This window comes from Lagopus muta, chromosome 1, assembly GCF_023343835.1.
Source record: "Lagopus muta isolate bLagMut1 chromosome 1, bLagMut1 primary, whole genome shotgun sequence".
NCBI classification, from domain to species: Eukaryota; Metazoa; Chordata; class Aves; order Galliformes; family Phasianidae; genus Lagopus; species Lagopus muta.
Window position 1 is genome coordinate 85,361,535 of NC_064433.1, and position 27,267 is coordinate 85,388,801.

At 39.6% G+C, this 27,267-nt stretch overlaps 1 protein-coding gene and 1 non-coding gene across 8 annotated transcripts in view; both read left to right on the forward strand.

Moving 5' to 3' along the window:
• ZPLD1 (zona pellucida like domain containing 1) overlaps nucleotides 1–27,267 on the forward strand; it is a 161,656-nt gene that overhangs the window by 88,148 nt on the left and 46,241 nt on the right. The window lies entirely within an intron of this gene.
• Nucleotides 990–1,063, forward strand: TRNAI-AAU (transfer RNA isoleucine (anticodon AAU)). Its single transcript has one exon. It is a non-coding gene; the product is annotated as a tRNA-Ile (tRNA).

Sequence of the window (27,267 nt, forward strand, 5' to 3'; positions counted from 1 at the left end):
GATTATAACATCCTAAAATTCTTTGATTATACACATGAATTGAAGAGGGGAAAGTCCAGCTTAACAAACTTCAGTGCTTTTTATGGTAAGATTACTCTAAGTAGTTGACCAAGGGAAGCTAGTAGGTGTAATCTCTTTGGATTTCAGCAAAGCTTTCAGTACTATTTCTCACGGTATGAAATGGATGAAGTGTCCAGCTTACAGGTAGACAAAAGCATAATACAGTAGGTGAGCAATTGACTGATGGGTCGGGCTCACAAGATCATGGTAAAGGAGATTACAACAGGCTGGTGGCCAGTCAATAGTGGGGTTCCCCAGGAGTGTGTTTTACAGACAATTCTTTTTGAGTCCTATACCCATGTTATTTATGAAAATGTTTAATGCGTACAATGTAAGTTTGCAGGCGACACTAAAATGGGAGGAGCTGTTGACTGTTTCAAGGTCAAAGAGTCCTTGAAGGGTGATTATGACAAGTTAGAGAGCTGGACAGTCTCCAGTAATGAGAAAGTGCCACATTCTGCACCTTGGCCTGGGAACTCTTGTTAAACCTACAAACTGAGGGATAGGAGACTGAAGAACAGCCCTATGGAAAGGATCTGATGTTATGGCAAGTTGAATGTGATCCAGCAGTGTGCCCTGGCAGGCCAAAGGGCCAATTGTACCATGGTGTCCATCAGGCCCAGCACTGCCACTGGGTGGAGGGAGGGGTTGTTCCACTCTGCTCCTGCGCTGTATGGTCTCACCTCCTTCTGCACTGTGTGCATATTTGGGTATCACAATCCAAGAAGGATGTAGAACTATGTGAGACTGTCCAAAGGAGGGCTGTGAGGATAGTGAAAGGTCTAGCTAGAGCATGGGAATCTCACCTTTTGGCTAGGTGTGCCACATTAAGAAGAACTGGGATTGTAACAGGAAATAGCTTTAATTAGCAGCTGTTCTGGGCTGCATGTGATGCACGGGTCAGAGGGTGTAAATTTGTGCTAAAGGGCGGCCGGTTAGCTCAGTTGGTTAGAGCGTGGTGCTAATAACGCCAAGGTCGCGGGTTCGATCCCCGTACGGGCCAAGTACTTTTCGAGGTTGTGGAAAAGACTTTTAAGGGATCTGTTGTGATAGTTTTGGAGCCATCTGAACGAGAGGCGGCAGTGTGCCCAGGTGGCCAAGAAGGCTAGCGACAGTCGTGGCTTAAGTGTGAAATAGAGCAGCCAAAAGGAGAAGGGGAAGTGGTGTGTGAGGGGTGGTCTGGAGCACAAGCCTTCCGAGGAGCAGCTGAGAGAAATGGGGTTGTGTGGTCTGGATAATGGGGGGAGGCTAGAACATAAAAGGAGTTTTAGTTGAGAGGAATTCAGCCACTTCTCTCGGGTAGCAGTGACTGGGCAGGAGTTATGATGGGCTCTACAGGTTGTGGCAAGTTCAAGTTGGATGTTATGGAAAATTTATTCTCTGAAAAGAGGTTGGTCTTTTCCAACTTTAATGATTCTGTGTATGAGGAGCAGATGAGATCCCGTGTTCTGTGCAGCCCAGAGCAGAGGTGGCCTACAGCCTCTCACAAGGGGAGTGGAGGGGCAGTGCTTACTAACTTGATAGGAATTTCCCATGGTCACATGAAGTAGATGCTGGAGGCTCAATTTATTTTAAAAGAATGTCCTCCCCCACTCCCCCCTTTTCCTTTTTAATGTAAAGGTACATATTCTGAATTCATTTAGAATTTCATTATTGGCTGTGACATATATTATTTTTTGTTTCCTCTCTTATGCTCTCGACCTATCTTATTTTCTGACAGTCATTTTGTATGAGTGCTGAAAAGGATTCAGTGTAGTTTGAAGCAGAACTGTTATTCTTGGAAAAAAAAAAAATGTAAAGTGCTTGAGGAAACATGCAGAATTCATGTAGTTTCATTGTTCAAGAAATGAAATAATCATTCTTGAGAAGTCCAGGGTTTAGACATCAGCTGCTGGTAGACCATAGTGGCCCCTGACTTTTGCCTTTTCTGTAATACACTCTAGGCTAGGACACTAGAAGACGCCGGTTGAACTCCAGCTTAGGCAATAAAGAGTTATTTCTCACTTCTGGTGTATACTTGTTCGTGCAGATTTATTCTCTTTTAATGTGCCATTATAGTATTACTGTCGTCCTGATGTCTTCTTAAAGTTCTGAACAATCTTGCAGCTTCTTTAGGTATTTTTCTAGATTAATGGAGAACTACACAACTTCTATGTGGGGAATTGTTTCAACTGGGAGTTGAGTAGGGTGCTGAAGTACCGTGATGCATGCTGAGGTTTGGTGTAAGGACTCTCTTGGAGGTGATGGGCTCCTTCCAGTTAAAGCAAAGAGTTTTTGGGATGAACTACCAGAACTTGGAGGAAGCAGCATCTTAAGGTCTAGGTAAAATAACTTCTAAATATCACCTGAACTGTGCCTACTGCTGTACCATTCTTGATTGCTGAATCTATAGCAAGGTAAACAAATAAGTAGCCTTATAATAGAGGCAGTAGAATCATAGAATCACAAGGTTGGAAACGACCTACAAGATCATCCAGTCCAACCGTCTCCTCATCACCATTGCCACCACAAGCACTAAACCACATCACGCAGCACGTCATCCAGACGCCTCTTGAACACTGCCAGGGACGGCGACTCCACCACCTCTCTGGGCAGCCATTCCAGTGCCTGACCACTCTCTGAGAGAAAAAGGTCTTCCTTATGTCCAATCTAAACCTCCTCTGATACACCTTGTGGCCATTGCCCCGTGCCTACCGTGTCCAGTAATGGAAAACTTCATCAGATATCAAGATTTTCCCTAGCAGGTGAAATAGAAAGTCTAATGACAAGTGGCTTAGTCATGTTATCTTAATATAAAGGAGAATTTCCTTTAATTTCTTAGTAGCTCCTATGGATTAATATAGGCTTCTACCTTTATGGGTAGAGTAAGTGTACACACAGAAATTGTAAGGGACATGGACTCTCAACCTAGTACTCTTTTTCCCCTTAATTACAGCTTGCATTTATTGCTGACTCTTTTTGTATCAGAACATGAGTGAAATGCAGGGCTATCTTGGCAATTTCCCTTTTCTTCAGCTGTTCTGGAGGGACAGGAAGGTGTTTATTTTAAAAGCTAAAAGTGCTGCCTCGTGCCACTGAAGAGCTCAGCAATACTGCTTGAGTCTGGTCATTTTCTGAGATGATGTAGTGAGGCTTCTAGTATAGCTTAAGGGGTAGAGCGGGTAAGTAGAATCCAGCGGAGTTTGTGAATCTCCCTGGGGCAGTGAAACTATGAGAAACTAATATTTGTAGTTGATTTCTAATATCTACAGTTCCCATAGTGGAAGGTTTATTCCAGTTCTGTTTGAATGAGCTGAATCTTTCCTTTAATTCGTGACAATAAAAAATAATAAGCAAAAGTGCATTTTGTCACTGGTAGCTTGGTGCTGATTGGAGATAGTGGAGAAAAACCTGCAGAGCTTTTTCCCAAGTACTTGCAGTTTTCTTGATTGTTGTTGTTTTCTTCTGCATGGTGCAGAAGTGAGAAGTCTCCCAGACAAGAAATTGAGGAGGTGAATAGAAATTCAGGTTCTACTGCATGCTCCCTAGCAGTCTGGTTCCTGTCCCTTGCACTACCTCAAGGCCTCATGGTGCAGAATTTTCTCTAAATCTCCTTTTGTCTCCACTCATGAGGGTAGTATTTGCTGTAGTAGTTTCTACCCTGATCTGTGCTTTTTTTTTTTTTTTTTTTTTTTTTTTCTTTTTTCTGACCAGGAGGGTAGAACTGAGTTCTGAGTGGTAGTTATGCAACTGTGAGCTAAATTCCCCTCCTTACGTAAAGGTTGCTAGCAGAGGCTGTCAAGTATGGGATGTATACTGAGGAGGAACTTGAAGTTGAGAGGCCTCAAGTTGTTTTGTGAGAATGGTAAGAGTTTTAAAGTGAGCAGCTGCCATTACTGTGGTGCTTGTTTGGGTGTAACAAGTTTCCGTGTCTAACTTCACAGAGAAGACTGCAGGGTTGGCAGGGAAGAATGGAAGAGCTGCTCTTCTGGAAGGGGTGCTGAAAGCCATCTGATTTCCTGTGGCGCTGCAGGCTTATAAGCCTGCCTCCCACTGATGCTTTGTAGAAGAATTCTGACAAAGCTGGATTTCTAGTTAGGTTTTCATTTACATCCTTGATGACTTTTATATTTGTCTTTGGTGAAAGATATTTGATAAGCTGCTTTATGCATTTAGATGTACTGGGCATCTGTGGAGTTGGCCTTTAATATATAGCTGAAATGAAGCCAAGGTATAAAACCAGTAAAGAAGGACACTTTTGATAGTTTCTGGAGTTTCTGTGTGCTTTGCTGTTTACAGCAAGATGTGCTTATGACTTATGAGCAAATGCATGTTAGAATCTAAAGATATGTCTTTCTAGTGATACAGATTACAGCAATTCCAGAACAGTCAACGTTCCCTGCAAATAAAGAAGAGGTTGAGTCCTATGAATTTACTTCTTTTATTATTTTAAAATTGCTACTGCAATTGTTGTAAGTGCTTGGAAAGCAAGTTTAGAACATTATTAGAGACTTGTCCCTTGGGGCATGTCTTTTATAGAATTACTGGCTGCGGAGGAATGCATTTATATTGAAAGAGCAAGGATGGAAAATGTTTTAAATAGTACAATACTGAAAGTATGACCTCGTGCACCTTCACTGTCATATGAAATGAATGGCACTGCCTAGCAAAGGATTTAAGTCCCTTTTCACCTCCCTTATTTGGGCACTGATTGTGTGTGTGTGTATATAATATATAATGTCTATGTGGAGAGAGAGAGAGAGACTCTTTAAAAATTCTTAAGGCAATAGGCTTAATAGAGTCTCCAGCTTAATCTGTTTAAACATGGCAGATATTTATGGATATTCTGGTGAACTAGAGTATAGTTTTTGGTTTTTCAGCATTCTCTCTCCTTGCCATGTCACATCGCATCTACAGAGACCTTTCTTCACCTTGCTTACAGCTGGTGCAAAACACTTTCAAAATATGAATTCTGAATTGCCCAAAAGTGAGATTCCAGCTGTACTGCTGGAAAACTCCTGCTGTAAAGGTCCCAGTGGGAAGACTGAGAACTTTTGCAGGGAAAGAAGCATCCTGTACATATTTTTGGCTGTTGATGTTATGTTAAATCTATGTAAGAGGTAACTGCAGTCTTGCAGAGCAAGTGTGAATGTCTAGTCATTGATGTGGGGCTGGGAATCTACCTTTTTAGATGCTGTAGTAAAACCTTCTAAGTGTTTCATATTAGCTTGCATGGGCAGTGTAATCCCCATTCCTTGTTTTCCTGTGCAGTAGTGCTTTCTTGGATAAGAACTTTTTCTGTCATCCCATTTTTTTTTTGTTAGACATTTCCATTTATTCTCTGTATTCTTCTTTCATGAGATCTGAAAGTTCTTTTTAAAGTGTTTGATTACTTTGCTCACTCAGTTTACTGAATCTGCAGCCCTAGTATCAGTGCTGTTCAGAAAGACACTGTGCTCTCATTAGATTCTTTCAGATTGTCAGTCTGTAAGGAAGTATTTTTGCATGCCCTTTTCTTTGAAAAGGTGACCTTCTTCATAATGATACAGTAGAACAGGCCAGCACCCCAGAAATCTCAAAATGGATGCAGACTGGCTGGGATAGCTTTGCTTTTTTCTCCATTTTCCTCTGTGAAAAGGTTTGCCAGTCTTAATTACAAACCCTAGATGTGCGTCTTGAGGTTTGCAGCATCTGGAGCACAGTGCAATGATTTCCATTCTGCATGAAGCATGCAAATAAGTGGCAGTTTGAACTTGCGCTCTCTTCTAATGGTGGCTATGTCTTCTGCATGCACATTGCCTCATCAAGCCCAAGTAGATATGTGCCTCCTTGTTGCATCGTGACAGACAAGTTTTCAGACTCCCTTAGCTTTTAAAGCAGACGGGTGGGTTCTCTTAGGGTAAACCTGATGTAGCTTCAGTGGTTGAATTCCTAAATTAAATCAATATATTCTAATTGGAGAAATCCAAGTGAATCAAGCACCTATGCACAATAGGGGACAGAAGGTCGGAGCTCATTGCTAATATTCATAGATGATCTTTGTAGTACTGTATTTTCAATCCTGCTACCCAGTCCTGTTCATCACTTCATATATTGCTGAGGTAGCTCTCTAAATGGACCAGTTGTGCCGCATGCCTGCAATATTATTTCAATCCGCACTGTCTGGGGGTAGATTTCATAAAGTGTATTGCAGAACAAACATTTAATTGAACAAATGGGAAGGCTCTCTAGTTAAGAAGGCTTTGCAAATGACAAGCAGTGTCCAATTTCCATTCTAATGGTTACTCCAGGGCTTTAAAGTATGTTTGAATTCATCTAGTGGAGGCTGATGGTATATTTGAGGCAGATGGCTTTGTTCTGCAAAGAAGAAATGTGTCTTTTGCTATAAATCTTTTTCTTTTTTTTTTTTTTTTGCAAAGGATTGATGTGATAAAGATGTGAATATTACTGAGAGCGCTATTTTAATAATTATACTACCTTATGTTTCCCCTCAAGAATATGGTTAACTGACTAGGAAAATCTATTCAGAGTTTTTATGCTTAACTATAACAGTTAGAAACACCCTTTTCTGTCTCTAGCAGAAGATTGAAGGGTAGGCATGTTATTAAACAAAAACGCAAAAAAAACAGTCCTTAGAGAAGCATCACAGCCTCTAGAATGGTATTGGACCTTATGTAAAATTAATCTCCATCACACAGTATTCTAATTTTTCAGAGGACCATGAGGTCACATGTAGACCTACCCCCCTATATGTTATCTAATTTTTGGGGCAGTTAGCAATTAGAAGATGCTGAAGTTCTTTCTGTTACACTGGTGGGTTTTTTGGATTTTGCTCAAAGCTTCAATGCCTTATAAATCTTAATGCCTGTGAAAGCTCAGCTGTGAGGCAGATTATTTCTCAGTCACTGAACTGAGAGTCACTAATGCAAATGATGGATGAAGAGGTGTTAGTGAATGCATGGGAGATGAACAAACCTATAGAATGAGTGAAGTGGAAGAGTCTTAAGAATGTGAAACCTGGCTGGAAACATATAAACAGCTCAGCTCTGGAGCTCATCTTTTAGTCCACCACTTAAAAAGAAAGAAGTGGGAACAAAGGACTGAATGTGCTGTGTACCTCCAAGAGGCGCTGGAGATCTCCTCTTCATAATCAAATGCAAGGACATTTGAATTATTTTCTAAATGTGCACTCATTATTGAGAAACAAAACCTCTCACCCAAGGTTTGTTTTTTGCTATGAAGTCCAGGTTCTTGCACTTGAATTTATACACTTTTGAATACTGGCATATGTCTGTCTGAAACTTCAAAATATGCTTGTCAGAACATGTTTTCTAGGAGCAGACTTGAGACTTCATTGTTGAGTATTCAGATAGTTGGCTTGTTGTTGTTGTTGTTACTTGGAGCAAGTTTTAGTAGTGAGTTATGAAGATCTGGAGAAAAAGAGAGACATAATGGAATCACTGACAGATGCCTTAACTGCTGTAGTGTTGGCAGGCACCAGCCTTGTGTTCATAAACCTTCTCAGTAATTCTTATTTGAACAGTAATAAGCAGGTATTGACTTCTATTGCATTCAGCATCAAGATTCATTGACCTGAGAGGTAAATATTGTTGAGAGTGAAGCCAGGGTCAATATAACCCTCAAGGGACTGTTAATCTTCTGTAGACTGAAAAGGGAGTCAATATTGCTATCATTACATAATTCCAGGGTAAAAATTTCTATTGTGTGCGCACACAAAGGACAGGAGAAAACAGCTTCCAGCAAATATGTGGCGATTTCACTCATGTCTGAGTGTAGCATTTAAGTCATAACATGCTTATTTTCATAAAAACATTCTAAAATAATTATCTCTTGTGGTGCAGTCTGGGTTTGGGTCAAAGGCTAAGGAAGGCTGTGGGATCTGTTAAGAGGGAAATGGCATTCCTCAGGTGTTTTTTACTTGTGGACATAATCCTGTCCAGTGCTAGATGTCTTGATCTTAATGCAGGAGAGTGTGGGAGTTGCTGCTGTTACTTCTAAATAGCCAAAGCGTGCTGCTTTGCAGACTCAAGGCTCCAGCACTCACAATAAGATAAGTTCTTGCCTTTAGCATAGCTGGTAAATTGATTAGTGTAGTGTCGTCTTGAACAATTATCTGAATTGCAGTTAAATCCTAGTTTTGAACTTTGTGTCACAGTGCCTCAATTTGTTTCTCCTGAGGCCTCTACTTGATTCTCCTACTCTGTTCCTTCTGTCTCTTGGCTTGGGTAAGAAGTCTTAAACTAGTAACCTACATAAATGATTAAGTTCTGTGAATGCATTGCCTTTCAAAATTAACTATGTGCTTTTGGAGTATGTGTTGTGCTCCTGGGAGGGTCTTCTGATTCATCATCACACAGCACCAAGAACCGTGGTGTTGCAGTGAAGCTAAAGAGCTGCCTGATGAATGTACGCCAAGTGCTATGGCCTGACTGGTTGCAGTAGAGAGATGGGCTGTCTGGAAGGTGCTCCTGGGCTTCAGGAATGAGAGAAAAGTTTGAGTTTCACAATGTCTAGCCCATTCCTTGGTGCTTCAGCAAGGTTTGAAAAGAGGATGCTTCTCACACTGGTGTTATAATTTAGTATTATTCCCACTATGTGCATCTGAAATAGGATTTGCCTTTTGGTGAGGCTCACTGCCAGCCCTGTGACTGTAGTTAGTTTGGTCACGCTCCTTAATGTTCTTTCTGGGTAAATATTGTCAACTTTTAAACAGCTGGGCAAAGATCACATCTCACTAGCAAAAAGACTGGCTATTCCCAATTCGTGATTTGTTTTTCCTCTTGTATTGAAACAGCAGCTTACTTTCACTCATACACGTAGGGAGTTGAAATAATGTCGTGTGACTTGGGAGCCTGCACGTAAACATAGTGGATAATAGGTAAGGATCAGTAAAAGCAAACAAGCTTGCAGACAAGCCCTTAGGGTGAATTTTCTTCATATAAATTATTCAGTGAATAATTTGCAAACAACTTATACGTATCAGCAAAGAATGAGTTTGGTTTGTGAATGAGTCAGAAAGAGGAAATAGATTTGAAATCACCAGACCATTTACTCATGAGAAGTAATTGGACTGGCTCTTGTTCTCCCTTAGGATAATCTGTAACTCTAAAAGAAAATAATCATGTATTAGAGTTACATAAAACTCTTTTGGCAATTGGTTACATTAACATCTCTGAGTCTATGCAAGCACATGTGTTCTGTTACTGCTATTGAGAAGAAATTTCGAGTTTTAAAATATGACACTTAAATGATGTTAACAGGGATGTATCTTACAGGAGTTGGTATGCAGACACGAGCATGGTTTCAATGCAAAATGTTGATATAATTGCATGAATAGTTTGTTAAAATATATTTTTTCCCACTTGTACTAGTTTTTGCACTTCATCTTTACACAACCATGATGTCCTAGAAAGAAAGATGTAAGAATTGACATTATTTGTCATTCTGCATCTTATCTGGATACTCCACAATGAAGTCTCAAGTCTGCTCCTAGGAAACATGTTCTGGCAAGCATATTTTGAAGTTTCAGACATATGCCAGTATTCAAAAGTGTATAAATTCAAGTGCAAGAACCTGGACTTCATAGCGAAAAACAAACCTTGGATGAGAGGTTGTTTTGTTTCTCAATAATTAGTGCACATTTAGAAAATAATTCAAATGTCTTGCATTTGATTATGAAGAGGAGATCTCCAGCGCCTCTTGGAGGTACGCAGCACATTCAGTCCTTTGTTCCCACTTCTTTCTTTTTAAATGGTGGACTAAAAGATGAGCTCCAGAGCTGAGCTGTTTATATGTTTCCAGCCAGAGGTTTCGCATTCTTAAGACTCTTCCACTTCACTCATTCTATAGGTTTGTTCATCTCCCATGCATTCACTAACACCTCTTCATCCATCATTTGCATTAGTGACTCTCAGTTCAGTGGCTGAGAAATAAGGTTTATTATGGTAAAGCAATGGATTTAGGTGTGTGTGAAACTGGATTAATGTGGTGGTACTGTGCCTGTAGCCATTTAAAGCTCTGGCAACTCCTCCTGCCCCTTTTTTCTTTCTCTGCCCTATTCTGCTTCTAGCTATCTGATTTTCAAGAAAACTTTTTACACAGAAAAATGTTTCACTGGCTCTTTAAATGTCAAGCCAGTATTTTTTGTGCTGAACTTTGCAGGCTGCCTGCATTGTATTCTACAAAATGTGAATTAGACTACCGCGTGTTATTTTTTTTTTTTTCTTCCATGGTTTCCTTCTTAAATGGTACTTTTTATACTTTTATTTTCTTCATTTCCTAATCTGAATTTTCATCTGCAGACTTCAAGGTAGTTTTGCTTTATGAGAGATTATTTTCAACCCAGCTTTCTTATCAGAAGATGGTAAAAGATCTGAAAGACAGTTTTTTGTGTTAATGCTGTCCAGAGAGCTTCCTGAAATTAAATATCATGTACAACATTCAGGACTGCAAAGCATGCTGCTTTTTATCTAGATGCATGTTAGTAACAGCTATGAAAAGTTACAGAACAAGAAACACTTCCATGTTTTCCTTCTATGCTTAATGGAGCTGAAACAAAGAAATTGCAAAATTGCAGTGAATGTTATTTAACCCTTTTTTTTTTTTTTAACAAATTAATATTTTGTGGAAAATCTAGTGAAGTAATGGTATTTCAGTGACTGTGGGTCACCTCCAGTGGTGCTGGTTTTGACAAGCGTGGCATGCGGGCTCTTGTTCATTGCTGGTGAAAATGCATAGCTCATAGTGGTGATTATGTTGGGGAAAAAAACTGTTTTGCCGCTAAGAATTTGCTGTATTAAGTAGTGTTATTGTGCTCTTTGTATCTGTTGTGGTTTCCATGGAAATACATAGGCAATGTTACTTTAGGAGTGGTCTATGTAGTGCTGTAAGGTAGTTTCCTGGCATTCTTTGGTCAAAGAATTGTATCAGGAAAAGTTGGAGAGAAGAAGGAAAAAAAAGGTGTGTTGTTGCTACGGTTCTGGCTGCTATTTAACACTAGTAACAGTAAGCTTTGTTACAATTCTTAGGGGATTGGTGCAGTTCCTCTTTCCAGAGTTAAAACTACCTGTATTTTAGTCAGGGAAAAATAGAGTGCAACGATGATCTGCTGAAATATCTATTTCTGCATCAATCCTATGTTAAGGAGGCAGACATTAACTTGTAACAGATAGAATATTTGAAAAAGATGCTGTATGGATGATTCCAAGGCAAGAAATTCCACCCAAAGTGTTTATTCCTACATATTTGCCCGTGTCTTTCACTGCATAAATTGCCAAATGTATGCCCTGTTAATCTGTCATGAGAATATCAGTTTGTCAAAAATTGATCAGCAGCCCATTACTGATTCATGCCTTTACCTTTCACTGTGGAAAGGTAGCAGAATTTTGTTTGAAAGATTGTTGCATGATCCCAGTTTCCTTCCTTTTAAATACAAATGAGACTGAGATGTGAGTAACCCAGTAAAATGGAAGAAGTGCTTTTTCTGAAAGCCCAATATTTCAGTGCAAATTATTCATTTGTTTCAGGAGTTTCTGGCTGGAAATGCCATTACTGTTAGCACTAAATGAATGTTCAATTTCCAGACTTGCAGCAATGAAGCTAAAGAATGTTATACCAGTATAACAGTGTGAACCAGGCATGTGGCAATGAACTAATAAATTCATATGCTGAGCTCCATGTTAATCAGTTTCTACCCTGTGGATCCCTCAAATTTGCTTTTTAAGTAGTTACTATCCATTTTGTGTAAAAAAGCAGACATGCATTTCCAACATATGGTATAATTTGAAAAGTCCAGAAGATGGTGGAATAGACATTGCCCATATTTTATCTTGGTTTGCAGCATACCGATGGTGCACACAGCAACTCTTTCCACTTTCCTGTCTGTTACTTTAGAATACCTCATCTCTTTTCTTGCATGTTGCAGTGAGCAATCTGTGGGAGTTTCATTTTGCTTCTGTCTGTGAGAGACTCTGCTCCTTTCAGTTTTCACCTTCTCAAGTTCTTAGCGACACTAATCCAGAAAGCTGTAAAAATCTCCACTCCTGTCCCTTGTTTTTACTTATGAAACAATGTATGGTCTTTCTCTTTGCATGGAAGTCCTGAAATAGCTTCATTCTGTCAGTGTCGCTTGGGAGGGTGGACTTTCCTTGCTGAGTTTGTTTCAGAGAGTGAGAATAGGCTGAGGGCATTGTCTATCTTTTAAGATCTGTGTGATTTCAATTTATTTATACTGTGGCAGTTAGCACCAGTGTTGGTAAGATGCAGTGCTGGAGTACTATGACACGCTTATAACATTTGCTGAGTTTAGGTCTGGATCATTTGGTTCTATAAGACCTTCTGTTTGGCATACAGAAGTCACAACATCTGGCTAACATGTTATCCAGACCCTCATAACATCTCCTGCATTGCTCTTCTTCCTTATTCTCAACAGTGGAACAGGAAAGCTGAAGAAAGCGTTTCCTTTCACTTCCCTTATAGTGCCCAGGTCCAGCGTGGGCAAGGAAGGGATGCAGGACATAAGCAGTTATAGCCTCTGAGGGATGTTCATGCGGTGAGAAATATTTTCTTTATTTATTTTTGCAGATATCAGTGTTTTTTGCCAATTGGTTGAGTATCACGTATGTTGGGAACAAGGAGGACTGCTGAAGAGCGGGTCTACCATCTCTAAGCAACCAGATTTAAGACACTCAGCTAATAAAACTGTCAGCAGCTGAGATCGTTGTGCTGTGTGTACACATCATGCTGTTTTTTGTTGTTGTTGTTGTTTGTTTTGTTTTTTTGTGGAAGATGAGTGAAGGATGATAACTTATCCCCTTTATGTCATGAATGTGTCTGTTGGTGTGTTTGCTGGAAAAAGGCTACTTTTTCTGCCCTTGCTCCTTTGTGTACTTCTCTTTGAGACGTGAAGTTATAAACAGAAAGTTTGTGTACCTGATTTTGCTTTTATTTGCTTAATGCTTTTGGGAGGGCCCAGGAGTCTGCAATGCTGAATTATGAGTTGCACGACATGCATTTATAGTGCTTGCTCTTGAGTGAAACAAGGGTCTTGATCGAACAAAGTTTTTCTTTGAACATCAAAAATATTGTGTGTTACCCAGTATTTTTAGGTGTCTGTCATACAAGGGAGTAAGAAAGAAAATAAAATATTTGCAGTGGACAAACTTTATTCTCCAAGTTACAAGATACAAGAGAGAGGACACTTGATTAGCATCAATCTGAGGGATGTAACAGCAACATGAAACTTCTGCTGGATATAGGGGCATGAAATTATGAAACACATGGAGGGGTAAAGCAAAACACAAAAGCCAACCAGGAAAAAAAAAAAAAGAACCCAACAAGCCCCAGGTAAAAGACTGGGTGACCTGGACCTGTATGTGTTTTATCTAGGGCAAAGAAGACTCAGGAGAATCTGGTAAATGTTTATAAATATCTAAAGGGAGGTGGATGGCAAATGGATGAGACCAGGATCTTCTCGGTGGTACATATCAGTGGGACAAGGAGTAATGGCCTAACACTTCAATGCAGGAAGTTCCATATTAACACATGGAAGAACTTTCTGGTAAGAGTGGTAGAGCACTGGAACAGATTGCCCAGAGAGGCTGTGAAGTCTCCTTCTATTAAAGACCCATCTGGATGCCTGCCTGTGCAACCTATTGTAGAATGCCTGCTTTAACATGGGGTTTGGACTGAGTGATCTCTTGAGCTCCCTTCCAACCCATGAAATTCGGTGAAGTGGTCTCCACATTTCCTCCAAAGTCCTGATGCAGCTTCTTCTCCTTCTATGAGAGGCTAGTAGGACATGTGCTGGTATGCTGTCTTTGTAGCTTCCTCCTGTGCACTGTCTGCCCTGGGTATAAAGAAAAGCAGCTTAAATTTCTGTGTATCATAACAATGTTCACCTGGCTACCCCTTCTAATAACTCAAGGAGGGCCCAGGAGGGCTAGTGAGGTTATTGAACACATTCTTTCCAGAACCTCCTCCTTATTTGATAAAATGAAGTGAGCAGAAGTCAGAAAAAGCTTAGTTAGGCTTGAGAAATTATCCTTATTTCTATTTCTATAGTATTTTATTATCAGCATTTTAGTATCAGTTCTTTGCAGATACTGAGCGCTCTGAATACGGTTGACAAATAGTGTAATTTTTCTAATGCTGTTTGACCAGGAAGCTTTTGGATAACAAGACTGTAGCATGTGCAAGCACTTGAGTGAAAAGACTATATCCATATCTTTGGATGTAGACTTTGCCATGTCTTTTACCCCTCATCACGAAACTATTGGACAGAGTTCTCAGAACAGCAATTGCAATTGCTTGAGATCGCCTTGCTGGCTTCAACTTGGAAAGTGGCCCTGGTTGGGCTTCATTGCCACTCTCAAACTTTGTCACTGTATGTCTGTGTTAAGCAGAGGGGACCAGAGAATTTAACAGGATTTGTTCTTTTGGTGTAACTGTGGGAGGCAAAGGAGATCAGGCCCTCAGCAGAGCTGCTTGTATGATGTTTGTGCAACTGCAGCCCTTGGTCCAAGCAGCCAAGTAGCTGTCACACGGAAAGACAACTAGAAGAGGAATCTGTGAACAAATGCCAGAAACTAAACTCCTTCACCTGAGACAGGTGAGGGAGGAGTAGAGGTGGGGGCTTCTGGGCTCGTGTGCCTTTGTCTCCCTGTGTCTATGCATCTATGCATCATCTCTGAAATGCTGAAACAGGAGTCCTGGGGCTGCGTCTGAAACATATTTTTCCTCTGGTCTATCACCCAGCTACTGCTATTACGTGTGTATCAATTTTCACCTTTTTTTTTTTTTTTTTTTTTTTTTTGCAAACACTCTTTCATCCTAGCACATTTCTGCCTGTTTCATCTTATAGATGTGTGGTGGGAACCAACTTGCCTTTTGTTCTCTGCGCTCTCAGCAATATGACACCAATGTACTTTTCTAGCTTGTCACCAAAATTAACATACTTCTTTGTGCCTCTCCCACAGTGGTAGTGGAGGGATGGGAACAATTTGCCTTGGTTCTTTAAATCTACAGCAGGAGGCATCAGGGATAAGTGTATAAACTAGATGTTCTGCAGTGACACAAAGCTGAGAGAAAAGCTTCAAGGGTAATGTTCTGTCCTTAATCTAATAATGTTCCTTGTTCAACATTAGTAGAAAATGACTCTTTCTGCATTCCCTCATACTGCTATGTAATAAACAATAGCATAATACTGAAGATATGAAGTAATTTAATAAGTTCAGGCTGTGTTGCAGATAATGGATAACCATGCACAGGAGTATAGTAAATTCTGAATGACAGTTTTACTTGATTACCGAGCCTGAATGCAGTGTTCCATAGCGCAGCTTTCTTGTAACGCTGTGCCATGCTGTAGGAAGTCTGATCACTCTCAGATCAGATTAAGCAGTTTCACTTCTGTGGCCTCTTGTCTCATGGAATGTGACAGACTATGCTTGGTCAATACTTGGACGGAAGATGCCTGGAGAAGATTTGTGTATGGGAGGAAGGAGTCCTATTGGCTCAATAGATCCAATGCTTTCTACTTTAAGCCACGTCTCTGAGGCAGCACTAAGCGGATTGAGGGTTGCTGATGGAGTTGCCACTTTCACATGATGTATTGCTGAGATCCAGGGCAAACACTGAGTCTTTGAAGTAATTTCTTCACATTCACTTCATTTCGTTGTTGTGAGGTTTTCATCATGCACTGCCCTGTTGTCCCGTGGCTGCATTTTAATGATCAGTGAAATGTTTTCTAATGGATTATAAAATGGCAAAGAGCTTTGCTATCTTACACATATTATATCTTTCTGTCAGAAGAGCACAGTGATTGAAGGAAATGTAAGGATCAGTTTTTATCAGAGGCTACCAGGCTGATGGGATGCGTTTTTGCATGTTTTTTGCTTTTCCTGTACCTATTTTTCCATACAGCCTCTTACCCGCATGCTGCTTTGACAGGGTGACTTTGAGCAAAACAGGAGAAGACGTTTGCCAGTTTCCTAACTAAGCACCAACTGCCTTTAATACCACCCTGAGAGAAGTCATGGTATTTTGCTCTTGCTCGATGGGAGACAGACAAATGTTGTGTTGTACATTCTGTTATGTACAGGAGCTGGGACTAAGGCTTCGTCCTTAGGCATTGAATTAGTTGACTCTAACTCTACTACATTTGTTCTGTTACAAATAGAGTTTACTCCTGCTTTACTGAAGACCCCAATTCTAGTGCTTCTAGTTTGTTTTATTCCTCAAAGACACATGCTGGTGTGGAAGGAATTGCACTTCAGGCAATTTCCAGTTTTCTTTGTGACAAATTACAAATACTGGTACTGTTACCAGTATTAACAAAGCTCATGTTGCTCTTTGTTACTTTGTCAGGCTTGCTTGATTTGCTGGCTTTTACATTTTGGGGATTTTAGTAAACTGGTTTCCTACATTTCCTTATAAATTGAGGAAGTATGATATCAAAGTGGGTTTTTATGACCTGTGTTTTCTTTGTCACACATCTTTGACAGAAGATCCCAAGACAAGATGAATAGGATCTAATTCTTAATTTAAAAATTGCTGGGATGTATTCAGCTAAAAGATTGGAGAGTTGGAGATCTAGCAATGGGGTGATCCTGTGCTGGGACACTGCAAGGACAAAGCTTGCTTTTTATCCAGAGATTGCACTGGAGGGTCTAGAGCTCATTTGGTTATGCTTCCAATTCTGCTGTTAAGTCATACAGCCACAGTAATTAGGATTGCATCTGTGCTACAAGTTTCAAAGTGCTGTATGTGATCAAAATAGGAGCTTCTCTATTCTAATCAGTACCAGGAATTTATTTTTACTTTCAAAAGGATTTTGTTATATGCATTCAGATGAGACTGCTGAGGGTTCTTGGATAGACATTGAAAGGAGGAGCCTTTGAGAAAGGGAACAAAGACTGAGAATAAATAGCTAATTCTCTGCTTAGAGGAGGTTAATAGTGAGGCAGGCCAATGAAGAACTTGAAAAGAATGCCGCTCTTGTGATGAAGATAAGAGATGCTGTTTTAGAGTCCATCACCTACTCTTTAATGTCTTATTCATCACTGAAGCTCACTTGAACATCTAAGAAAACTTCTTTTGTCTCCCTAATTAAGACTGAAAGTTACAAACAGCTGGGTCTTCTGCAGCTAAACTGAGGTCGAGTAGATGAGTGTGGGGGTCCTGTGTAGGATGTATAGAGATACAGTGTGATGAGGGCATTCGTGAGACAACTCCTGCCTTCTATTAACATTGGCAAAGAGAATGCAAGTTTGCAGATATGATTGCATGCTGCATAATCTTGATTATGGCATGTAAAGATGGCAAAATCAAATTTTTCTGTATTTGTATGTTGTTAGTAGTATCCATGTTGACCAGTATGAGCAGAACTCTAGTCACTGTTTCTCACCATCACAGAATATGTTTAGTGATCAGATTTATTTAGATTACATCAGCATATGGAACGGCAGGTAAGGGGATCAGTAATATGCAGACTGGATGCTGAATCCAGAAGTGATTGTTACTTTAATGAGCTGTAAGCCAACTCAAAGCCTGCTGAGGAGAAAAAAAAAAAAAGGATGCAATTACTGTATTTATCCACGTTCATGGATTTCTCTTATGTATTTTATGATGCATAAGAATAATTTTTTCAGGATACCTAAGTACTTAGGATCGTGCATGTCATGTATGGATTGTTTTTGTTGTGTATAGAGGGAATGAAGATAAGGAGCAAAATGAAGTAAGGAATAGAACCTGTATTTTTTTTCTTTTCTTAGCCCCATCAGATTTGAATGCTAGCTTTCTTAAGTATTTGGTCCTAATTCAGTTGGCAGAATGAGCCCTTTGAGTACTCTATGCTGCGTGCCTCAATGTCTTCATTTGCAACCACTATTATAGTACTAGAGTTGAGTAAATAATTTACAGTGATTTATCCTGCAGATAGCTTCTTTTTTTTCTGCTTGCCAAAAATCTATGAGTAGTTCTTGATTTCTTGTAGTGGATACTGAGTAAACTCTATTTTATATAAATGCGCTGAACATGAACTCAGTTCTGTTGGCATTTATGTGCTGTTTGAATTGTGAAGATGAGTGGTATTTGGGGGTTAGTCATTTGGTACTGTTCTAGTTAGCAGGGTGCGCATGTAGCTTAAATAATTTTCTACAGGCATCTTGGCATTAAAAACTCTAGTACTCATTTTTGGCAAATGTGCACATTGGAAATTCTGTTTTGAGCATTTATGCTAGTATAATTCAGATGCACAAACACTTTAGAAAGTAAATACAAAATCAGGTCTTGTGAGTATTTTCAGGCTTGAAAATATGTACAATATTCAGGCAAATCTTAATTCATCTTTATTCAAAAGAGTTGCAGAAATTACCACACGTCTGTAAGGTCTAATGTGCTACTCAGAGCATACACTTGGAATGGTGTAGTTTTTATCTAACCCATATAATTTGGGTCAGAAACTGCATCCAGAATACAGCCAATTAGAGACTGTCCTGATGATGTAATGATTTTCCTGTTCAGTGCCATTGGTTGCTCATGGAGAAAGTGGGTGGAGGTGTGAGAGCCCTACAGATCTTGCTCTCTGTTGCATGCATTTCAACACAGCTTTTAATCAACCCTTTCCTCACTCACAACATCAAATTCATTTTGGAAAGAAGTGTTAAGCCAGCAAAACAGACCCATTCTTCGTTCTTGAGAGAGTGTCACTGAGTGCAGATGACAAAATCCCTGCAAATGCAGGTAGAATTTCTCTAACACAGCCAGATTTGTCTATCAGTAGTCAATGTGAGGGAGTAAGTCATGCTTAAATTTTGCTCATTTCAATTCAAGTGGTTGAATTTTGCCCATAGAAATAAGCAGCACAATTTCCCCAAGGGAGGCAGGATATGCCCACAGTGATGGAGGAGCTGCCACATTGCATGTGATAATAGTGTCAGCCAGAGAGCAAGCACTACAGCTATAAATGTTGACTTTTTTTTTTTTTTTTTTAATTTTTACTGCTAGATCTAAAAGATCTAAAATGTGAAGCCCTGTTTCTGGGACTTCTGTGGACGTGTAACGTGCATGAGGAGTATCTAGCGTTTACACAGCAGGTGAAGATGGTAGGCTTTTATTCATTTAAGTCCACTTTATGCAAGTGGATGATGTTTCAGAGAGAGAGTATGGGGCAAATTAATGCTGCATTTACAGTTAAGCAGAAGGCTGTGATTTGATTTCGTTTTCAAATTTTCTGATAACCGTTGCTTCAAGTAACCTCTTCTGTTACTTTTTTCGTAATTTTACAGTTTGGCTGTATGTGGATACAGCATTTTCTGTAAGGTTGCAGAGATATATTACTAAGAACATCTTATCTGTATCAAAGAGCTGACATGCATCAAAGTACTAAGTTGCATCCTCTTCAGTGCCAGCAATCTACACAACCTAAGAGCCTGCAACTCCATTAAATCTCTATAATTTTTGACAGAAGAGACCTTGTTTGCATAAATCCGTTGAATACCAATGGGAGTATGATTACAGCCTTAACAAAGGGAGAGGCTGAATACAAATTTGGGAGGGCCAGAAAGTGTTTAGTATCTTATTGTTTTCATCAGAATTCTAAATCTCATTCATGCAGATGACTCTGATCTTTATATCAATGCACAAAAAGAAAAGAATAGAGAAGGAAAAAGACTCTTCTCTTTTGACTGAAGCACTGATTTTGTTATCATGTTACCAATGAGGGTCCATTCGGGATGGAATACATTTGTCCTGGAGGGAAATAATCTGGAGAAAAAAAAAAAAGTATAAAAAATAATCAGAAAATAGAGAAGATGTGATTGTGTTTAGTACATTGATGCTTGCTGGCAGAGCACCTCTGCCTTAAGCTTAATACTATCTGTGTTCTTTTGTTATGCTCTATACTTATTAACTGGATTCTGGGTTTTTTGTTTTGTTGGTTTTTTTTTTTTTTTTTGTTTTGTTTTTGGTGTGTGTGTGTGTGTGAGGTTTTGTTCATGAAACAAGTTGGCAATTAGCCACTGACCTGGGAAACAAAAAGGGAGTTGTTTGGAGTAAATTCAATGATCATGATGCATCTTGCTATCTGATTTCTTTTGAGATCAGAAATACCAGGTATGTGTTTTGGAGCTAAATAAGTTAAACAGGCTGCTTGTTATACTTAGAAAAGAAAATTCAATAGCTATTCTATCGTGGTAACACCATATTGTCCCTTTTTGCTTCTAGGGTGGTAGTTTCTTGCTGCAAATGGACAAAGTCAGGTTGGCTTCTGTGTTGACTCACAAGACAGAAGAAAAGATGAACCTTTTTTGTGTCTTGTCTTACATAACTAGGCCAGTCTTCCACTGGGAAGCGCAGTTGCTCTTCCCTACTAGTATCCTGACAGGAGGCGTGGGGTTTGAGGCCCACATCAAGAAAACTTGTCACCATCTCCGAGGCCAGCAGAGCTGCTGTAGGAGCATATGCAGCCCTGTATGGCAAACAAAATGAAAACTCAAGTTTAACTCGCAAGGCTTGGTCTTTCATTCCTGCAAAGCAGGAGAGAAGGTAGCCAGTCTTCAAATTGGAAAAACTTATTTCTGGGAATGAGTCAAAGCCGAAATAAGTAATGCAGTCCTGACTAAATGCAATGATATGGTTGATGCAGTGTCATTTCCATGTATACTAGTACAGTCTTACCCATGTAGATACCAATGTTCAGGATTGAGACTCAACCTTCTATTTGTCACTGCTTCTGTTTAATAGTGTTTAATGAGCTGCTCTAATTCCTGGAAGTGATCTGCATCCAAAATTACATTTCATATAGGCAATTTGTTTATATACTTGATTGTATGTTATACTGACGTTATTTTTCCCATGGGCTTCCACAAATGAACCAGATCTATTTCTGTCTGTCTTGTTTTCTTCTTCCTTTCTTCCTTCCTGACCTGTCCAAGCCAGAAGAACTGCCGAAAATGAGTATTTCTCCTTCCAGGAATAAGACCAACATAATTCAAATGATCTTTTTAAGTGTTAGCTTGAGTCATTAAATAACATTACAGAGAAAAGCCACTCCAAATTCTATTATTGTTTATGCTTTTATCAATACATAATGCCTCGGAAGTCAGCACTTTACTTCAGGTCCTCAGTTTTGACAGTCTTAAAGAAACTTGTTAAACAAATGCTTCATCAATAATGCAGAGTTTCTAGAAACGCTCATTTATTCGCGCGTGTGTGTGTGCGCCAAGCGGATGTACCATTCTAGGTAGCAGCAAGAGCAACTAGTATGCTGCAATGAGATGCAAGTACTGCCAACTTGTCCAGATCTCCTAGTGAACATACTACTTTGTACCTTCATGTTTTCTCTGGTGTTTATCCAGGCAATGCTACCAGGGTAGTATTTGTGCAGAGTCAGTCATCAGTTTAATAGCAAGGTACAGTTGCGTGTTATGTTGGCCAGTGTTGTTATTTTTGATGGCAGATTGACAAAGACAGATCTGCTTGAATACTTGTACGCTGAAACTAATGTAGGTACATCTGTCTGCCCCTTAATGCTGGAGTCCTGTGACCTTCAAGTGTCCTTATGGCGGTGCAAGATGAACTGGAGCATGGTGCTCCACAGCCACTGTTTGTGGTTCTATAGGTTACAAGACAGCATAGTTCATGTGACAGAACAGCAGTTGTTCTCTCCATTTGTGGGGAAATGGTAGACTGCTGTCTAAATATTTCACTGAATTTGTCGAGAGACACTGCGAGAGTTGTTCTATGTGACCATCTGAATGATTCTTAAAGCATTTCTTCTTCTTCCATTTTTTCTTTGACATTGCTAACTAAAATGATGTTGGCATCCTCAGTTATCACAGAATGGCCAGGGTTGGAAGGGACCTCAAGGATCATGAATCTCCAACCCCCCTGCCACAGGCAGGGCCACCAGCCTCCCCATTTAATGCTATACCAGGCTGCCCAGGGCCCCATCCAACCTGGCCTTGAACACCTCCAGGGATGGGGCATCCACAACTTCTCTGGGCATGTCTCTCACTTTATAATGTTGGCTGATGATATTAGAGGTGGATATTGGTGGTATGGCAGTAGAGGTTGAAAATTCCCACCAGTATTCCCTTACATGTTGTTGCCGTGTGACAGATGGCAGCAGAGGGGCAGTCTGACAAAGTGGCATCTGATATGGAAATGTGGATGAAGCAAAGGTGTGTCATTGAATTCCTCCATGCAGAAGAAATGGCACCCACTAACATTCACTGATGTTTGCTGAATGTTGATGAAGACAAAACAGTGGATGTGATCACAGTGAGAGTTGGACTGCATGGGCAACATCTTCCTAGCAGCGATGCTGCTATGAGCAGCTACAAAGCAGTGGATTACCTCCACTTGTTCAGATTTTGAGAAATGCAGCATGCAGGCTCTTGATCAGTATTGACAAAAATGATTGTGACTATGTTGAAATAAAGCATGTTGTAGTTGAGAATTATCTAGGGCCCTGTAAACAATTAAATACTATCATTTAAATGACATCTGTGAGAACTTCTCTTATATGTAGACTTAAGTAGCACTCGTTTGTGAAGGGAATTCTCATCTTTTTCATTATCCTTGATTTCTTATCTCAGGGATTATAGCCATGAAGCACATAGCACATGAAGTCTAAATGCAAAGAAATAAATGAAGATCCTGTGCCTAGCATTCATTGAGCTTCCAACATCTTCCATCTTTTCCATTTGGTTATGTTTTGGTTTTGGCATATCTAATTAAGAAATCTTGCAGATCTCTCTGGTTCCTGAAATGTCAATCTGTAGTGTGTGCATTTATTTTCCTGAGTAAAAGAAATTATAAAATTCAAAGCTTAATCTCTTCTGTTAGAAGATCAATTCTACAGTTTATGTTTTTAAAAGTACTGACTCTGCTTTTGTTTAAGTGGAGGTGTTTGGGCCTGATATTTCTTGTACTCCACATACCTAGAGTTCCCTTACTGGTCCAGTAACATTCATCCTATTCTGACATTATTAAAACTTTAAGTTTGCTGATGCCTAAGTAGTACAGCTCATTCACTTTAGCAGTGGCATGCCTATGTTCTCAAGGGCAGATGTTAGCTCTTAATTAGCATGCTCTGGCTTTGGTGTTGGTTTTTTTTTTTTTTTTTTTTTTTTTTTCTCCAGCTCTTTACCTAGCAGAACAAATTCAGAGCAAATGAAGCATCTAGAAATTCTAAAGTGCTACTCTCAGTAGCCAAAAGTGATGAGCATCAATATTTAGCTTGCCAGGGGAGGCTGATATTGTCTGTAGGCAGAATGTAATCAGTGATTAATGTATTTTTATTCTGCAAAGAGAATGGGACTGACTGAACATATGGAGGTTAATCAGGGGAGATGTTCAAATCTGGGCTAGACAAAGCACAGCATGTAATCATCAGAACTGGTTCAGGGAATGGGTGGGACAAATAACGTGCTGGATTCTTTTGAATTCATTGATTATTAAATTTAATGACGTGCTTGAAAAACAGAATGTCTCCCTTTCCCTTGTTACAAGGTTTTATGGAGCAGTAGTTTTAATGGGGAATAAGTATACAGCAGGCATGCTGCAACTTGAATTTCTCTAATTTTGTTTTGAAATTTTGCCTTTGCAAGACCCTCCTGGTCAGCCATAAAGGCAGAAACTTGTTTTTCAAATGAGCAGGAAATCAATAGACCTGATGAATGTACTTCAGAATGAAGCTTGACCATCATATCCTAGCCAAGCACCTAGTATTGGCTATAGCTTGAAAATCAGCAGCGGAGTGAAAATATTCCAGTGGTTTTGGCTGCAGGCTTCCAATGACATTAATCTTAAAGATGAAATATTGCTCATTTGCTTATTCTTGTATTACATCATGGGTTGTACTGGGGCCATCTTGTCAGCTTAATTCTTGTCAGGGCTTTTGGAGAGAGCATCTGTGGATGAAAGACCAGCATCCAACAATTGTTAGCTAATGGGAAATTAAACACTGGCATAGATCTCAGGGCCTGAGCACCTGTTTGGGTGGGTGTGAACCCAACACCTACCATCTCAGTTCTGATTCCCTGCAGGATTGGTGTGCTCCCATGACGGAAAATACCCTTCTCCATCTGCTTTTCCTGGCTCTTGATTTGCACTGCACTGCAGCAGGGAGAGCAGCATAGCTGTGAAAACCTTCTTATGGTGCTCTGAGGGAAATACTGTTTTCTGTAACTAAACATCTTTTGCAGAAAAAGGCCCTAAGGCCCTTTGGAAAGGCCTTGTATAGTTTGGGTTTGTCTGCTGTGTTAGGGGAAAAAGGAGAGGAAGGAAGCAGTTGTAGAGAAAACACAGATTATTTACAGTGAAACAGTGAGCATCCAGGTGAGCTGTTGTATCAACACCTTTTATCATCTGACTTGTGGGCAAACAGGGCTGTGGTTTGGTTTTTGCTCCTAAGGGAGCAAAGGGTTGTGGGGGAAAACATATCACTGCAAATGTAAGAGCAGCAGCCCACACCTTGCAGCAGGTGGTTATGGCTGCAAGCATTTCTGAGTATAAAAAGTCTGTGTCACTGCTTAGTGACACACGGCACTGCTGCTGTTTTGCTGCTTGCATAGGGCTGCTTTATCGCTCTTGATGCTTGTCCAGGCTGAGAGAAAGGTAATGTAATAATAGTAATAACCATAACAGAAGGCCCATTAGAGTATGATGGAACCTCCTGTTGGGAATGCATTGAAAGCATGTTGACAAATAGAAATATGCTGTAGTCCATTTAGTTGCTCCATGTTTTGTTTTGTAGCTGCGTGCTGTAATTGCTAAGTGGGAGTAATGCTTGGAGTTCTCTCACTTGGGGTATGAATCCCCTGCGTGCTGCAGATGAGCACACACATGCCAGTTTTCACAGCACCAACAAACAAAAAAGCATTAGGGCTGTGGAATCAGCATGGCGAGGCAGAGATGAAGAGCATGTCTACGGTTTGCTGATGTGAAGAGCGGAGAAATGTCAGACTGCCAAACCGCCGCCTCTTCTGCAGAAGTCTAATACTTGACTGTGTGTTTCTATACTTATCTCACTACTTTAATAGTCACTTCCCTGTTCAAATTATTCAAACACCTTTGCCAGCTGATGCTTGCAGGTTGCTGCTTCTCTGCACATTCCACACTTCTTCACTGAAATAACTGAAAAGAAATACCCTTATGAAAGTGCAACTGTGTGAGAGCAGTGACTGCCATCCATATGCTATATAAACTTATTTGTATCAATTTGTACTTGCTTACATAATGTGATTATATGCAGCTAATCATATCATGCAATTAGCTACTTACACCTATTTTATTACCATAAGTTATTAAGAAATACACTGTTTATTGGCCACAAGTTGGTTGTTTTTCATTTTGCATAATAAAATATATTATGCAAGGAACCTACATATACTGGGCTTGGACTTCCGAATATCTCAGCTGCTTGAAGATTTTGCACCAAGGATTTTAAATTTAAAATAATAGTACTTTTCTAGTTACTGCATCTGTAATAATTCTGTGTGCAGTTAGTGCTGTTTATGGCACATGCAGTATTGTGTTTGCAGCACCGATGGCATTTTCCGATGCTGCTTTACAAAACTGGATTAAAAATATGTCTTGTCCTGTGAGCTGTCTAGTGGAAACTGCTGTATTTTCATCATATGAAAGTATTTTAAACCTTGTTTTACAAACCAAGATCTGTAAATGCGGTGTGTTTGTGTAACTCCCTTAGGATTTACAGAGTTAATTGTGAGCCTTAGGGAGGGATTTACTTTACATATTTTTTTTATATGTACCCTTTTCTTGTAGCCTGCCTGGTTGAGGGCACAATTGTTCCTAGAAGATAATGAGGTTCAAGCAGTAACAGATGCAGAACGATTTTTTGTTCATTTTCAGATGGTATTCTTGGATAAAGGAAAGTATATCAGAATGTAAGATACTCATTATTAATATATTTATGTTATCTGAGCCTAAAGGAGCTTGGTATTCTCTAATGAAATACAAAGGTTTGTTTGTTTGTTTGTTTTTAAAGAAAAAAAAATCTGTCTTTACATCCAGAATTTATTTTTATCTTGGCTTCTTGATCTCTAATTTCCTGACACATTTTCCTATCTCTTCTCTGGAGCAGAAGTGTTCAACAGCTAGTGCTAGGAAAAAAAAACTGGAATACGTGGGTGCTCCTAGTTGTAGCAGGTAATGTTTGATCCCCTTTTTCTTATTCTGGAGACCATTCAGTTCTTTAGCTGTAGAAAAATCAGTGCTGTGCTTTGTACAATACATCTGAGTAAACTGTATATTAAGTGCTTCTATAATGATTCTGAATCACTGTCATGTTCGAGAAGAAAAAAACAAAAACTATAGGGGGAAAAAAAAAAATCTACATTTGTCCTCTTAGTTTCTTGAAGGAAAGTTGGTCCGAACACGACGTGGCATTTTTAAAACAGCAAATATTATTAAACTGAGTTTTGTTGCACTAACTGTGATCTTGAAATCCAAAAATATCTCCCACTGCTTTTCACTGTATGTTCCTATCTCCCTGTTACTGGATGCAAACTGGTTTTAGTTTTAGGCCAGCCTGATTCTCAGTTCCACCAAAATAGTTTTTCTATGATTGTTGTTCTACCACTTTGTCTTCTGTTATGCTCAGCTGCTCTTCTGTTGCTCCATTCGCTGCTTTGGTACTTGCACCAGAGAAGTACTTAAACCACAAATAACGTGACTAAGTGTCGAGTCTGTCAGTGTTCATCTAATTACAAATTCTACATTGATCACTGGAGTGTTGGTATCAGCATTATACTGATTGAGAGAGCTATTTTGGGAGACAGTAGTTACAATTTAAAGTGGGTTGTGGAAGACTTTTATGCATCATGGACACTTGTTTTAGCATACGTGCCATGTAGATAACGTGAATAAATTCCTAAATCTTATAGAAAATGTGCAGATCAATGCAATTTTTGACCATTGGGCCAGGTCTCTAATTATGGATTTTTTTTTTTTTTTTTTCAACCAGCACAAAGACCTTGTTTTTCATTGAAAATAACCTAAGATTTCCCAGGAAGTATTTTACTGTTATTTTTTAAAATCCTGTTTTTTATCTGTACTATCTCTTCCAACCACACAGCATACATTTTTGTCTGCTTTTATTTCTTCAGTTTATTTTCAATTCTGTTTTACTACCTTGAGTTGGCAGTATTCAGTCTTGTGTTACTGACAAGCCCAGTCATGGCT